The following is a 17,177-nucleotide window of genomic DNA, read 5'->3' as shown; positions in this document are numbered from 1 at the left end:
TTACCTGCTGCTGTTGGGTGGCTTAAATGACCCCCAAGATTGCTTTTATGCATGTTACCCTGCTGCCAGCTGTTCCCTAGCTCTGTCCTGTAAGGCAGCATGGAACTACCAGGAGGGATCTCCACTGAGGTCACTGGTCATGCTGTGCTGGTTTACCTACTATCTGCTGTTGTCTGCTTCTCCTAAGTGTTCTCCCTGGGGCCCAGCGTGTGAAGAGCACTGGCTGTAGCCCCTGGTTCCTGCATTCCCAAACGCTGGTGGGAGCCTGCTACCACTCCTTCACTCTGGGGACTAAGCGCGTGAAGCGCACTTCTTTTTTTTTAGTTCTCAGTACCTGGAAAACGCGGACCCTTCCCCTCTGCCTGCTGCACATAAATGTTGGGGAGTGCTTCAGATTCCATTATTTTTGTTGGGGGATCAGCGATGAGGTAGGAGGAGGATGGCGTTGTCTGCCAGCAGCAACCATCCAGTGCAGATGAAGCACTCTCTAATTATTGACCCTGGGGCACAAGCAGGCATCCACTTTTGTGGCTGAGGTGCTGAGTGACAGGTGCTCTCCTCTGCTGTCTTTTGCCTCCGTGCTGCCCAGGGAGGTGCAGGAAAGGCTCAGGAGGCTTCCCCGGCAGGCAGCCTAGACTGATCCCAGCCAAACCAGGACAGCTTCCCTCGAGGAAGGTATTCTGAGTGAGCCCCTTTGTTGGGGCTGTGATGGCCACACCACACGATCACGGGTGGCTGGTCTCATTTGAGAAAAGAAGATGCAGAACTGAGCTGAATATTTTGCACAGCCCACACGCACCTATCATAAGAGTAGGAGTGAACTTAGGGGGCATAGTTCTGGCCCCACAATGAGGAAGTTTGTTACCGTGGGGTCTCCCTGGACCGTACCTGCATTGGAAGACTCAGGACTACCATAATGTACCTCTTAGGCACGCCAGGTACCCCTGCGCTCGACTTGAAACCCATTATTACCATAGCTCTACTAATAGAGGGAAAGAGGGGCTTATGTTCACCCTTGCCTTCTGCGAGTCCTATATTTTACTGCTACACTCCGGGCATTATGGTTTGTGATTTATAAAGTTTTGATGCAGATAACATCAGTATAAAAGGGATGATCGCAATACTTAAAGGATGTGCACTATCATTAAGCCTTATTTGCTTAGGGTAATATTTCAGAAATTGGGTGCTCACACTGATTCCTGGTGATTCATATGTTTTTTTTCTAACCTAACTGCTGCATTCTATGCCCTGACAGGAATGTGCCTAGTATTTTTGGATGACCTCCTTATCAGGATAACAGATAATATTTAAGTGTTGCCTAATATGCACAAGGTCTATTATGTATAATATGTTTGGTCTTTGATGCACATTTATGTATATATCTACAATATAAGAAGCCTATTTTTTATATAAACCTGTGTAGAGTCTCTTCTGTGGTGTATTTTATTGTGTCACTGGTCTGAGTGTGTTGTGTAAATGCTTTACACGTGACCTCTGAGGATAAGCCTGACTGCTCTCTAGCAAGCTACCGGCGGGAAGCACAGGTTGTCTTTGGAGTGTAACTTACTCGCCATGACTGGAGTAGTGGTTTCTGCCTGGCTGAGGTGTCTTCCCTAGCCAACCAGAAATCCTATTTCTAACAAAAGGACTTGCAAAGGACTGATTGCATGAACGACTTGAAGTGCAAAGTTGCTTCACACTCGGGCACACTGCTACCCTTCTCTTCGCACGGCAATGGACAGAAACACCGTGTGGTTTCAGACTGATTAAGGCCATGAGTGTAATCAGAACCACATAAAGAAAACATTTACATCTGATATAATTTCAGGGTTTGAATGTAAAGTGCTTGGATGCTGGTAAATAAACAGAGCCTGTTGGCATCCATGTTTCTGCTGGTGTTCGTAAACTGTAGCACGATCAAGATCAGAACATGATATTAGGCGTGGCTTGGACAGCAAAGCGAGTGGTTACAACTCATCACAACAAAGAGCTCGAGCTGGAACAAGCACCCTGTTCTTGGACACGCTTGGGCTGAGGGATTGTTATTGTTGGGTAATTGTCAGACATAACATTAGAAAGCCAGCTGCAGGCTCACAACTGGTTCCACCAAGATTCATGGACATGTTCCTGTGCATCTGCCATCCCTCCTCTTAAACTCAAGGAATTATTGAGTTAACAAGCCTTTTAGGGAAGTGACCATTTGCCAGATTGTTACCTTTGCAAAACGTGTTTATGGGCAAACATCATCTGCAAGCTAACATTATTCGGGGAGCAGAGATTTTGTTTTATTGTAGCCCTTCGTTCTGTTGTGGTTTGTTCCATTAGCACTGGGCTTCGTGACAAAGGAAACATGACCAGGATTGAAGAATTAGTCTCACAACAACTCCTTCCTGGAATGTAAATTACTTGGGTATCTATTACTACCTTAACAAAACAAATACGTGTTATTATTAAATCATTACAGTATAGCCTTTAAACATGTGCTGTCAATAAAAGCCATCTGATACAACTTACCCAGAGACAATCCTATAAAGATCATTCCAACCTGCAGGCCCTTTTAAGGCTGAAGAGCCCTCGCCCGAGCTGAAGAAATGCCTAATATTTATCGTGGAGCCTCGCCCACCATTATGGGTTGCAAAAAGAGTGGGAAATAAAGCAAGCAGGTAAGCTGGCAAGCTATTAGCACCTTCCCCCCGACAATTACTCCTCACTCTCATACTACTTGCCCCCATCTATTTCATGCCGGCGATCTACACTTCCACTGGCGTCAGAAGGTCACATTAAGATTGAATGAACCACACTCATAACTCCACAGAGAACCATCATACTTTTTAAAAACTATAGGAGGAACGAGGGACTCACCATAAACAATGAATTACCTGGGATGATAGATCAGTGAGTTACTGATCTGCTGTTAAAGTTTGTTTGTAATCTGAATGGCACATTTAGCAATCCTGGTCGAGCCCATCATTCCTTACCCATCTGTGTCACATAAAACATGCACCTTTTCTCTTTGGTAATAACAATGGTACTTTTCAACAAATCTTTCATGGTTGAGTAGTTAGACAAAAACACTATGGCAAATCAGTGAAAATTCTGTGCTGCATTTATCACTATTAAGCTGTGTTCAAAGCACAGACATTGGCAGGAGCCAGGAAAAAAGTAGACCTTTTATTTTTGCTGTGAAGAGCAAGGGGCTGTGGGCATTGTGAATGACCAAGTGGTGGCAATTTCAGGGGCGTGGGGCTGTGGCAGAGAGGTTCCTCCCTCCTTTTGGTCATACACTTGCTTCTGGGTATCACTTGGGGATTGACTTGGTCAAAATGGAGTGGACAGGTGGTTGTGATAACTATGGGTCTTAAGTTCAAAGCTATTTTGTGGTCACAAAGGGTCCGATTCAATAAATCAAAGCCTTTGTGAGAATAAAATTACTTTTGGGTATGTTCAAAAAACAATTTGTGATTCTGTAACTTGACACCAAATCACAAACAGGCTTGTGACTTCATACCAAATCGCAAATTGAAAGGGGTGTTTTTTTGGGTGACCCGTTCAATTTACAATTTCTAATGGTATGCACCAACGGTTTTCAACAGCAATTGTGGTTGCAAGTTTACAATAGGTTGCCAACACCTCAGAGGAAGTTGCCACCCACTCGCAAATGGGAAAAGTCTCTTAGGACCCCCTTCAAGTTTGTCATTTTTGTAAAAAAACAGCTTTCTCATAAAAAAGTTTTAGAAACTTTTCTTTTTCTTTTTTAACTGCATCCTGTTTTCCTCTAAGGAACACAGACTACTTTAATAAAACGGTTTGCTTAATTTAAAAGCAATGATAGACATTGTGGCCTGCTGACCCCATCAGGCCACCATTCCTGTGATGGCAGCGTTTCCCAATGGGTCTCGATTTACAACCTGCATCGTGCATAGGTCAATTGTAATCCCCCCCATGACTCAGAATTTTGCGAACCAACATGTTTGAACATTTCTGAGTTTGCAAAAACGCAATGCATTCAGTAAAAGTAGTCAGTGTGTAAATTTCAACCACTTTTATTAAATGAAGTACCACAAAGGTGTTGGTACCGAAAAACACATTGGTTTTTTTCAGAGAAAGAGTGGTTCTAACAAAACGGGACACCATTTATAAGGGGTTCATAAAGAATTGGCAATAAAGAAATTTGGGGAAAAGGAGGTAAATGTAAGCAACAACACCCCAGAAGATGTGATTGGGGTAATTCATTACCAAAATGTAATGTTTGACGATATGAAACAGGCACTTAGGCCCTCATTACAACCCTGGCGGTCGGTGATAAAGCAGCGGTAATACCACCAACAGGCCAGCTGTAAAAAAAATGGGATCACGACCACGGCGTAAACCGCTAACATAGACAGCCACTTTAACACTCCGACCGCCACGGCGGTAGCAGCAAACACCACAGCGGTCACCGCCAACAGACAGGCGGAAGACAATGTACCGCCCACGCTATTACAAGGCACCAATCCGCCAGCTTTTCCGGGGCGGTACCAACGACATCAAAAGCACGGCAGAAACAGTACACTGAAGGGGAACCACTCACCTTTCAACACTCAACGAAGAACCAGGACGCCATGGAGCCCAAACTACAGGTCCTGCCGATGCTGGTGTATCTGCTAATACACCAGGAATATCAAAGAAGATATGCCTGAATGGTCTTCAGAATGGTTGACTGCCCAACAGAGAGGGATCTCTGGAGGTCAATAGCCTCCTCACTGAGGGCAGCAGGGCTGACTGGGGCAGGGCCTGAGGTGCCTGGGGCGAAGGAAATGCCCACCCTCCTGGGTGAGCGGGCACGGGAAACATGCTGAGGGGCTGCTGGGAGGGTGGTGCTGGTAGGGGGGGTGGCGGCTGTAGCTGTTGTTTGGGTGGGCACAGAGGTGTTCGCCACCGCCAGGGAGCTTCCATCGGAGGAGGAATCGCTGTCACTGGTCTCCCCTCCTGTCGCCATCGTGGAGCTCCCCTCGCCCTCCATCCCACTGGTGCCTTCACCCTCGGTGGATTCAGCCTCCAGGCCCATGTGAGATGCAGCTCCCTCCGTCGCCGGTGCCTCTGCTCCTCCGCCAGATGATGCTAATGCACACAAGGACAGGGTGACAAAACAAAAAGGGGGGGAGAGACAGAGGATACACTTGGTCAATGCCAGCAACAACACTACTGTTGGCGGACACAACACACAGGGAGCAGCCCTATGCACTAGGCCATGCCCAACCAGTCACTGAGGTAGTCACCAGCCCGTGGGGGTGAAATGCCTAACGCCAGCATCTGCACACCTGACACCCACAGGATCCTGCCCAGTAGTAGTTGGCCACTTGTACCATTAGGGTAGGAGTGCTTCAGAGCCTGCACACAAAGGACCTACCCTGCCATGATCGCCCTGGCCTAGGGTCACCCACCGCCCCCATCCCCCACCCTGCGAGCTCCTAAAGCACGCAAAGTCAGCTTTCAGAATCTGTACTCACCCCCTTGTGGCTGCTGTGATGCCCTCAAGCGCCCATCCAACTGGGAACATCAGGAGGGTCATGGTGCGACGAGCACCCCTTCCACACTGGGAGGCCAGCCCCAGCTGGGCCTCCGCCGTTTTCTTCGTCCAGCGGCGCAGGTCCTCCCTTCTCTTGCGGCAGTGGGTGCTCCGGCTGTGATAGACCCCCAGGTCCGCACCTCCTTGGCAATGGCACACCAAATACCCTTTTTCTGGTGGGCGCTGACCTAGAGGTAAAAGACAGCGGAAAATGTAATTACTCACCCGTCCTGACCATCATACTCATTGCCCACCAGTTCCCACCCATGCCCTGACGTAATACACTGACCACCTCTCATGCAGCACTCAGGCCAGGACGCCTTAGCACCCCCCAACATGTGGCTTACTTCCACACCACTCCAAGCAGGCATTGCCCACACATCATGCTCACAGTGTACTCACCTGTTTGTCTGGAGAACCGTACAGTAACGTGTACTGGGTTAGGACCCCATCCACCAATTTCTCCAACTCCTCCGCAGTGAAGGCAGGGGCCCTTTCCCCAGACACTCTAGCCATTGTCGCTTCCAGTACACTAGCAAACTTACCTCATTTCCCCTTGTCCCTCCTCACAGGTCAGGCAGCCGCCATTTCAGGAGGACACATGGCATGGCACCTAGCTGCATCACAGCACATATTGGCACATCTACTGACTCTCAAATTCACATACTGCTTCTGTGACATAAATTTAAAAACAGTTGTGGAAATATGACCTTCTGCTCACCGTTCTCCTCCATAGGCTACAACCGCTGAGGCAGATGATGAGATGGCGGCATCCTCCGGTGTACAGACCCCTGTTGGACCTGTCGAAAATGGAGGACAGACACATTGTCATCACATACAGACTTGATCGTGCCACAATCTAAGAACTGTGTGCCCAATTGGAGCCAGACCTGATGTCACCTATCCGTCAGCCCACAGGAATACCCCCTCTAGTGCAGGTTCTGTGAGTGCTCCATTTTCTGGCAAGTGGTTCCTTTCAAACTACAGTAGCCATGGCATCAGGGATGTCTCAGCCCATGTTCTCCAACGTGTTGACCAGAGTGTTGTCTGCCCTGCTGAAGCACATGCAAAGCTACATCGTTTTCCCCCAGGTGGATGATTTGGCCACAGTGAAAGCTGACTTCTATGCCCTGGGACATTTCCCCAACATCATTGGTGCCATTGATGGTACACATGTGGCATTTGTCCCCCCCGCAGAAATGAACAGGTCTACAGGAATAGAAAAAGGTATCACTTGATGAATGTGCAAATGGTGTGTTTGGCGGACCAGTACATCTCCCATGTGAATGACAAATATCCTGGCTCAGTGCATGACGCCTATATCTTGAGGAATAGCAGCATCCCTTATGTGATGGGGCAACTCCAGAGGCACCTGGTGTGGCTAATAGGTGAGCCCAAGGTCCCCACACAGTAGAAATTGGGGTCTGAGTATGGGGTTGTCCCTAAGGGGTGGTGTATGTCTAACAGTTGTCCCTCGATATTTGCAGGTGACTCTGGTTACCCCAGCCTCTCATGGCTACTGACCCCAGTGAGGAATCCCAGGACAAGGGCAGAGGAACGTTACAATGAGGCACATGGGCGTACAAGGAGGATTATTGAGAGAACCTTCGGCCTCCTGAAGGCCAGGTTCCGGTACCTCTATCTGACAGGTGGATCCCTATAGTACTCACCCAAAAAGGTGTGCCAGATCATCGTGGCATGCTGTATGTTGCACAACCTGGCTTTGAGACGCCAGGTGCCTTTTCTGCAGGAGGATGAGCCTGGAGATGGTCTTGTGGCAGCGGTGGAGCCTGTGTTTAGTGAGGAAGTGGAGGCAGATGAAGAAGATGTGGACAACAGAACAAACATTATACAGCAGTACTTCCAGTGACACACAGGTAAGAGACTGTAACTAAAATGTACATTACAGTAAACTTTTTGACATTGTACATGGCAGCTTCTTACCCTTTGTCTATGGACACTGACTGTTCCCTTTGGATTCTCTATTTTCAGATCTGTGTACCCCATTCTGGCTACTGCTATATGTGCTGCTGCCCACCAAAGGTCATCCTGTGGTATATTTCACTGAACATAGACGTTGCAATGCTTTGATAATATTGTAATAATACATCATTCTAATTACACTGACTCGAGTATGGTTTCTGTTCCAAGGGTGTTTATTTTTTGTGCAAATTAGTATGGGTGTAAGTGCAAGGGCCTGGGGTGATGGTGGAGGAATGTCCAGTTAGAGTCCAGTCTATTGGTATCACAGGTGCATTGTCCAATGGGGCATTGGAAGGGGAGCAATGGCAGTTCAAGGTGGACAGGGTGACATAGTGGGACAGAAGGGTGACAATCAGGAGAGTCTTATTTCCTGGTAGGGTCTTGGCAATGTTCTCTGTCTTCTGCCTGGATCGCAGGGACAGTTTGCGGGGTGGTTCTCCTTCTGCAGGGGGTGGGGTGCTGGTGGCCTGTTGGTCCTGTGGCAGTGCCTCCTGTCCACTAGCGCCGGTGGAGGTGGAAGGCTGTTCCTCGGTTTGGCTAGTGTCAGGGGCCCTTTGTTGTGCCACTGCGTCCCTCATGGTCTTGCCCTTGTCAGCCAGCACCCCTGCAATAGTCAATAAAGAAGGCGACCAGGGCACTCCAAACTCATGGAATCGAGATACGTCGAATAACAGAAAGATTTATTGGTAAAGCTCCATGATGATACTTTCGAAATCTTATGATCAATGCATGAGAAGTTCAGTAAAATCCTGTTCATACAGGAATAATCATGTCACATAAGTAGTGACCAATACATGCAAAATCGGTAACAGCCAACACGTGTTTCGTCCTCAATGGACTTCTTCAAGGCTCAAGAACTAATCTGTATTTTAGGAATCGCAAAGTTTCCGTTGGAGTTCCAATTTACAGGTCAGGGAGACCAAGGGGTTCTCTGTCATGGTCACAAAGTCCCTTAATAATCCAGAGACGAGTGTTGTAAAACGCGAGTAGTAAGTGATAGAGATCGAGTGTGTCCGTAATATAAGGAACACTCTGGTTGTAGTCTTGATGAGAGCAGTCAGTGTTTCCCCAGAATCCGGGAAAATAATACACCAGTGTGTGTACACGAGAATACCAGCGCGTGCTAACGCTGCCGTATCATGTCCGAACCCCTGCAATAGTGACCAGGATGGTGTATATTTTAGTTAGGTCCTCCCTGATCCCCAGGTACTGTCCCTTCTGCAGCCGCTGAGTCTCCTGTAACTTGGCCAGTACCTGGCCCATGGTCTCCTGGGAATGTGGTATGCTCTCATGATGTTTGGGAGTGCCTCGTGGAGGGTCGGTTCCCTGGGCCTGTCCTCCCCCTGTCGCACACCAGTCCTCCCAGCGTCCCTGTTGTCCTGTGCCTCTGTCCCCTGAACCATGTGCCCACTGCCACTGACCCCAGGTCCCTGATCGTCCTGGGTTTGTGGGGTTGCCTGGGGTCCCTGTAGCGATGGACACACTGCTGATTGACGTGTCCTGGGAACAGAGGTATGGGCCTGCTGGGTGGGTGTTGTGGTGGTGCTCCTGAGGGGGGACTCTCTGTGGTGGTTTGGGAGTGTGGCAGGGTAATTGACTGTCCAGAGGTCCCTGATGGGCCAGGTTGGTCATTGTGATCCAGGCGTGCAGAGCTGCTGTCATCACTGTGGGCCTCTTCTGGGGGGGGGGGACTAGATGTAGCTGGCACCTCCTCTCAGGTGTTCATACAGGTCTGTGATGGGGGTCCATGCATTGTTGTTGCATGCAGGGCTTGGTATTGGGATGGGTGGATTGTGATAGTGGGATATATGTGAGGTGGTGGAGTGATGGGGGTGAGAGTAGGGGTAGGAGTTTGTGATAGTATGCAGGTATGGTGGGGGGATATAGTAGTAAAGATATGACTTACCAGAGTCCAGTCCTCCTGCTACTCCTGCGGGGCCCTCAGGATGCATGATTGCCAAGACGTGCTCCTCCCATGTTGTTAGTTGTGGGGGAGGAGGTGGGGGTCCACCCCCAGTCCTCTGTACAGCAATCTGGTGTCTTGAAACCACGGAACGTACCTTCCCCTGTAGGTCATTCCACCTCTTCCTGATGTCATCCCTTGTTCTTGGGTGCTGTCCCACGGCATTGACCCTGTCCACAATTCTCCGCCATAGCTCCATCTTCCTTGCAATGGACGTCTGCTGCACCTGTGATCTGAATAACTGTGGCTCTACCCGGATGATTTCCTCCACCATAACCCTTAGCTCCTCCTCAGAAAACCTGGGGTGTCTTTGGGGTGCCATGGATGTGGTGTGAGTGATATGTGTGAGGATGTGTGAGGTGACGTGTGCGGTGATGTGTTGGGGTGTATACTGTGATGTGCGTGAATGGTGTATGGGTGATGGTGTTCTGTGCCTTTGATTGAGTGTGTGCTCTTTGCTTGTCTCTCTGTGCTTGGTCTCTTTTTTATCATTGTAAGGGGTTGTGGGTAATGTGGGTGTGTGTTTTATAGTAGTATGAGTATGAGGGTGTGGTGTGTGTATGTGTGTCAGGTGTGTGTATTTTGAATTGTCCAATGTGGTGTGGTTTTGTAAGTGTGTGTGCATTTTGAGTGCGGCGGTGTGTACTGCCAATGGATTACCGCGGTTGAATGACTGCCACGTTGATCCGTGGGTCATGATACTGTGGGCGTATTCCTGTTGGCCTAACGGTGTGGGTTTTGCTGTCGCCAGTTTATCACTGACCTTTGGTGTGGCGGACTTGTGTGGGTGTCTGTATTGTGGCGGGATTCTCTGTGTGGGTCATAATACCCGTGGCGGATTACTGCCGCGGTCACGGTATCTTGGCGGCCGTCGGCACGGCGGTAGACAATGAGGGCCTTAGTGCTTCTTCAGGTGCAGAGTTTATCTTACAGAAGAAACAAGGGCAGGTTAGTTGCAACCCTTTGGTGTCAATAACGTCGACATCTTTTTAACAGCAATGCACATTTAGGGGGTCATTACGACCCTGGCGGACGGCAGAGAAGCGGCGGTAAGACCGCCAAAAGGCTGGCGGTCTAATTTGTGCAATTATGACCATGGCGGTTACCGCCATGGTCATCCGCCACTTCTCCGTTCCGCCTGCCAGGGAGGAGATGACCGCTGGGCTGGAGACCTGGGTCTCCAGCCCGGCGGTCGTTACTATACCGCCGGCGGTATTTGGACCCGGCTGACCGCCATGGATTTCATGCGGTAAGCACTATCAGTGCCAGGGAATTCCTTCCCTGGCACTGATAGGGGTCTCCCCCACACCTCACCCCCACCCGACTCCCTCCCCTACACCCCCCACCACCCCTGCCATCCCCCAAAGGTGGAAGGACCCCCCCTCCCCACCCCTACTCCCAACATCACATCACTCATTCACACCCGACACGCACGCAGGCACCACCAACACACATACACGCACACACACCGACATACATGCCAACAGCCACACACACAGTCAGACACGCACATCCACATTCAAACATACACGCACACATCCATACAGACATACCTACAGACATACACGCACTCATTCCCAAACACACTACACCCCCGCAGGCATACACGCACTCACACACCCCCTCTACAGACACAGATGCACACCCCCATGCATGCACACAACACACAACACCCCGTCACCCCCCTCCCCTAACGGACGATCAACTTACCTGGTCCGTTGATCCTCCGGGAGGGGACGGGATCCATGGGAGCTGCTCCGCCGACACCACACCGTCAACAGAACACCGCCACGCCGAATCACAGGACGTGATTCGGTGGGTGGTGTTCTGTTGACGTGGCGGTGGAGCAACCTCCACTTCCCCGCCGACCACCAGTATGGCTGTTGGCGGCTCTCCATCCGAAAAAGGACGGAGGGCTGCCAACAGTCATAATACGCCGAGCGGAAAACCGCCACCACTGGCGGTCTTCAGCACGGCGGTCCCTCGGCGGTCTTGACAAAAGACCGCTGAGGTCAAAATGACCCCCTTAACTTGATATATCACAACAAATGTATCAATTCATGGGCGGCTGCTACTCACATCAATGCAAAATGTATGAGTGGCCTTGGAAGATAAATGCATCTGTGACAAAGCACCTGCTCAGTGAGAGGCAGGGATTTTTTTAAATTCTATTTGTCTCCAGTATCTTCAGCAAACACCATGTCAGGAGAGTCATAGGTTCTTGGTCACAGAATCAGGAGCTGTAGACTTTACCACACTCACAAACCTGGAAAATCCGGACCACAGTTCGGTTGTTTGCCGTCGTAAGTATGTTGGGTGTCCAGTAAAATGTTTTCCTTTGGGAGTTCTCATTGTAATTAGGCGGAAGTCCCAAATACACAACATTTAGTGGTAGTTGGGTTTTCTGTGGTGGTAATATCAGCTGGGTTACCAAAAAAGGGATTTTCCCAAGGAAGTGCTCATTTCAAAAGTGCTGAACATCCAGCTAGAGTAAGCAAGTGCTGCTTTTTGCGGGCTGCTTTGCCAGAAGCAGGATTTCTTTGTGTCATGGGAGTAAATGTTGTAAATACGTTAAATATGGAACTGCAGAAAATCTGCATAGAAGTTAGGTTTTCTGCAGTGGTGTGTAGAGGGTGGGTGACCAGAAAATGGCTCCACATATGTGAGTGCCTGTTGCAGATATGTTGCCCACCCAAAAGTCAGAACTTTTTCACAGACATTTTCAATGCATTCTCACCCGAACTACACACATAAACTTACACCTAAATAAGAAAGAAGTGGAGTTAAAGTGGCAAAGTGCATGGGATAGGCCATTTTTAAAGGGTGTGAGGTAGTTAATGTCTCTTGGAAGAATGCTAAGTGTGAGAAAAAGATGTGCATTTGCAGATTTGAATATTAATTTCTACGGGCGACACAGCCATCTACTGGAGGAAGGAGGTGTGCACCTTCAAATGTTTGAAAGTTGTCATTTCAACTGGTTTGTGCCTGTCTGTTGTTCAAATCCGAAAAAACATAAATGCATTATCATGTTATTTTACGGTATTAGTTATTTTAAAATTCTGCATTTGTACTAGCTGTATAGGAATATCATGAGAACATTTGGGGCCAATTTTTTGAGTATGTGAAGTAGTAATCTTTTACAATTGAGCCCATAGTTACTAACTGCATTCTCTCCTACTCAAGCAATCTCCTTTCAAATTATGGTGAAAATTGGACCAAAGTCAATGTAGTTATTCAGTTAGAAACCCAAGATTCTTAACAGGAAAACAAATGTATTTGTCCATATAGACACAGGAAAGTGATGCTGCTTATGTTTTCTGATGAAGGGCTAAATATATAGTTTACTTTGAATCAGTTAAATGAACAGCAAGCCAGAGCACACCAAAGCAAATTCCGAGTGGTTGATCCAAGTGGTCAATCAATAAGAGTCAGGGTCCAAGACGTAAGTAGCAGCCGAATATTTATTGATTCGTGCACCGGTGTGGTCAGTGTTCAGGTCAACGACCGCATGAAAAACAAATAATCCAACACAAACAGCCAACAGCCGACACGTGTTTTGTCTCCTAGACTTTGTCAAGCCTGTAGACTAAATGACAATATGTACAAATTGGTAACATAGAACAGAAACAGCGCCATATCAACTTATGTTTTAAATTGAAATTAAAACTCAACCAAGTAGTCCCATGTGACAAAAACAAACTTTGAATCAGTGTTTACATGAACCAATATGTAAAAATAAAGTCTTTCACAAACTGAAAGTGATACAGAATCGGGGGTCTGGCTTCACTTCCAAAGATAATTGCAATTGTGAGGATCTCCAGTTCGGTGCCTGAATCCTGTGATAACCTAGCTCATGGAATCCTCCCCACCACCTCAGTAGTGAGCGACAGCAGGCATCCAGAGGACCCAGAGGATTCACCTGGCATGATTGGAGAGGATCTCAGTCCCTTGTGTCCACCTGAGTATTGAGCGAGATGGATGGCCCTGGGCACAAGATGGTCTGGTCACCAATCATGGCCAGAGTTGTCAACAGTGGTGAACGCAGTGTAAAGTGCTGAGCCCAGTGATTAAGAGGTTAGAGCTCCCTCCTGTGGGAAGAAAAACACAGACATGGTGCAGGAGAGCAGCCAAGGTTTTACTGCAGTGTGAGGAGTGAGCATATGGGTGGGTCCAAACTGGGGTGCCATGGAGAGCAAAAGAATGATGGCTTAAACCCAGATCTGTGACTGGGGTGAGTGTTTCAAAAGCTTCAGCAATCCTTCCATCATTCTTTTGTGTTGCTAACGTCGCCCTAAGTGGCCAGGGTATGCCCAGACGTGGAAACAGTGTCGGTTAGGAAGAAATTCATAGGATTAGGGCACTCACAGAACGTCCATCAAAGTCAACACACATTCCGTTCATGGCACGGTGCTCCTGACAAGAGGATCTTCCTTAGTCCTCCAATGTCTCAAGGGAAACAAAACAGCAAAAAAACAGATGTCAGAGCACTCATGATATCAATTTAGAAGTTTACTCAAAAGTCCAATCTCCTTTGTGAAATTACAACAAGCTCGTGTTTGTCTCAGAGTCCAGTTTTATTCATAGTATTCTATTGTCCTCCACAAGAACAGCCAACACGTGTTTCATCCTCTGAGAAGTTTCTCTCTTGAGGACTTCATCAGGGCTGAAAATAAATAATAATAGTGTCTACATATGTTGTACAGAACTAAGGTTAGAGTAGCAAAATGGGACAAATACAGTTGAATATATTAGAGTGACAATAGTGCGATGAACAGAAATATGATATATTGTGACTTATGTGAAAACCAACAGAAAACCAGATCTATTGACCTGTTTGTATATATTACATCCCATAATCCTAACAACATCAAGGGAAAGCCCCCTGATCAATAAAGTATTTTGTGTCACAAATCAAATACCATATAAAAGAGTCAAAGTGCCGAAGGTACATGTAGTAAGAATGTGCACGTCACCATTAAAAAAAAAAAAAAAAAATCTTGATAACATTCCATGTGAGTGTAGCCGAAAGGGACCCCGATTCGTGCGAAATAAGATAGTTAAGAGTTTTGAGTATTAACATAGATTGGAGTAAAAGAAAAAGGTCCTATACTATTCATCAATCAACTAGATATAATTTGGCTAGAGCATACCTTCATTTCAATTGGATTGTGAAGTTGAGTAATTCTCAGTAACTAAGTGAAAAATCTAAGAAAAGATAAAGGGAAAACACGCTATATCAGTCAAAGTCCCTAAATGAGTATGGGAGATTTAACCATCACCAAGTATTTCCCTGAACAAAGAGGGGCGAGATAACCTCCACTAACCTTACTGCCATATATTCAGTCCAAACAATTCCTATAACGAGGTAGTCTCCGTCCGTATCTAAGATGGAGTGAAGAACACAGGAACAGTAATGTGATCAACCCCGTCGTATAGAATTTCAATTGTCTTAGAAAAGATTCTAAATGTCGAAAACCCGAATGACATGGGGATGTCCAGATCCTGGACACTTCATAACTCACCTCTCGATTGGTATCTCAATTAAATTTAAGTTCGGGAAACAGCCGCGCGGTCCAATAGACCCTGCAGCTTTTCCGTATCTTCAAACAGCATTGTATCTGAGCGTCCAGGAAATGGACGTTGATTTAATGTCTGCCCGCGTTAGGTGTAAAGATAGAGAAAGGGCTCCAACTATCAAGTCCGGGCGCCATATTGAAATGTCTCTAATACTCCATGTGGAGACATAATTCCTATCTATTGGCTAACTAGCGGGTCTCTACACGTAAGAGCAGGAGGTAAGGTGCTATCTTTACACCTAACGCGGGCAGACATTAAATCAACGTCCATTTCCTGGACGCTCAGATACAATGCTGTTTGAAGATACGGAAACGCTGCAGGGTGTATTGGACCGCGCGGCTGTTTCCCGAACTTAAATTTAATTGAGATACCAATCAAGAGGTGAGTTATGAAGTGTCCAGGATCTGGACATCCCCATGTAATTCGGGTTTTCGACATTTAGAATCTTTTCTAAGACAATTGAAATTCTATACGACGGGGTTGATCACATTACTGTTCCTGTGTTCTTCACTCCATCTTAGATACGGACGGAGACTACCTCGTTATAGGAATTGTTTGGACTGAATATATGGCAGTAAGGTTAGTGGAGGTTATCTCGCCCCTCTTTGTTCAGGGAAATACTTGGTGATGGTTAAATATCCCATACTCATTTAGGGACTTTGACTGATATAGTGTGTTTTCCCTTTATCTTTTCTTAGATTTTTCACTTAGTTACTGAGAATTACTCAACTTCACAATCCAATTGAAATGAAGGTATGCTCTAGCCAAATTATATCTAGTTGATTGATGAATAGTATAGGACCTTTTTCTTTTACTCCAATCTATGTTAATACTCAAAACTCTTAACTATCTTATTTCGCACGAATCGGGGTCCCTTTCGGCTACACTCACATGGAATGTTATCAAGATTTTTTTTTTTTTTTTTTAATGGTGACGTGCACATTCTTACTACATGTACCTTCGGCACTTTGACTCTTTTATATGGTATTTGATTTGTGACACAAAATACTTTATTGATCAGGGGGCTTTCCCTTGATGTTGTTAGGATTATGGGATGTAATATATACAAACAGGTCAATAGATCTGGTTTTCTGTTGGTTTTCACATAAGTCACAATACATCATATTTCTGTTCATCGCACTATTGTCACTCTAATATATTCAACTGTATTTGTCCCATTTTGCTGCTCTAACCTTAGTTCTGTACAACATATATAGACACTATTATTATTTATTTTCAGCCCTGATGAAGTCCTCAAGAGAGAAACTTCTCAGAGGATGAAACACGTGTTGGCTGTTCTTGTGGAGGACAATAGAATACTATGAATAAAACTGGACTCTGAGACAAACACGAGCTTGTTGTAATTTCACAAAGGAGATTGGACTTTTGAGTAAACTTCTAAATTGATATCATGAGTGCTCTGACATCTGTTTTTTTATGCCCAGACGTGGGTCCCTTGTTTCTTGGCCTTTTGGCTAAGATCAAGTGTAGTATCTGTTCTTATCGGAATAAAACCACTGACTATTGGGAGTAATTTAGATATTTACTGGATCTGCAACCTTGACTTGGAAGTGAAGTAAATTTGCATTGTATTTGCAAATGTATGCAAATTAACTGGAAAGGCCCACTTGTCTCTAAAGAGAGAGAGAGGAGGAACACCAGTGTGGTGGTGTCAGTTTGCCCAGCAGGGGTGCAAAATAGAACCCCCAAGGACCACGTGGTCAGCTCTTAGAGCTCGGTAACAGTGCGCTCCCTACTTCCTCTATCTTTCCTGGTGTCTGGGTGAGCTAATGCTGGAGGCTTAAAACCCCTCCTAACATCCTTCACAGGTCTGTCAGCATACAGATTTCTGGAGAGGGGATCCATGCTTAGGTGGTAACACTTATACCCTCCCCTTAGCTCTGGGGAGTGAGTGTGCAGTGTATTTTGCACTACAGACAGCTGCTGTTTGTTTGTTGGTACAGGACAGGCAATACCCAGAGGCATACCAGAACCCGAGGTGACGCAGAGAGACCAGTAGCCGAAGGTAGAACCTATGGCAACCATGGCACCCATGGTTGAGGATATAGAAACTGGAGCCCTAGGGCCCATAAATGAAGGCATCCC

At 46.8% G+C, this 17,177-nt stretch overlaps 1 pseudogene; it reads left to right on the top strand.

Annotated features, from left to right (window-relative positions):
* The first annotated feature begins 16,526 nt into the window (after positions 1-16,526).
* Positions 16,527-16,686, top strand: LOC138294445 (U2 spliceosomal RNA; annotated as a pseudogene).
* The last annotated feature ends 491 nt before the right edge of the window (positions 16,687-17,177 follow it).

This window comes from Pleurodeles waltl, chromosome 4_2 (assembly GCF_031143425.1).
Source record: "Pleurodeles waltl isolate 20211129_DDA chromosome 4_2, aPleWal1.hap1.20221129, whole genome shotgun sequence".
Classification (NCBI taxonomy): Eukaryota; Metazoa; Chordata; class Amphibia; order Caudata; family Salamandridae; genus Pleurodeles; species Pleurodeles waltl.
Note: the sequence above shows the minus strand (reverse complement) of the source record. Positions and strands in the feature narration are given on the sequence as shown.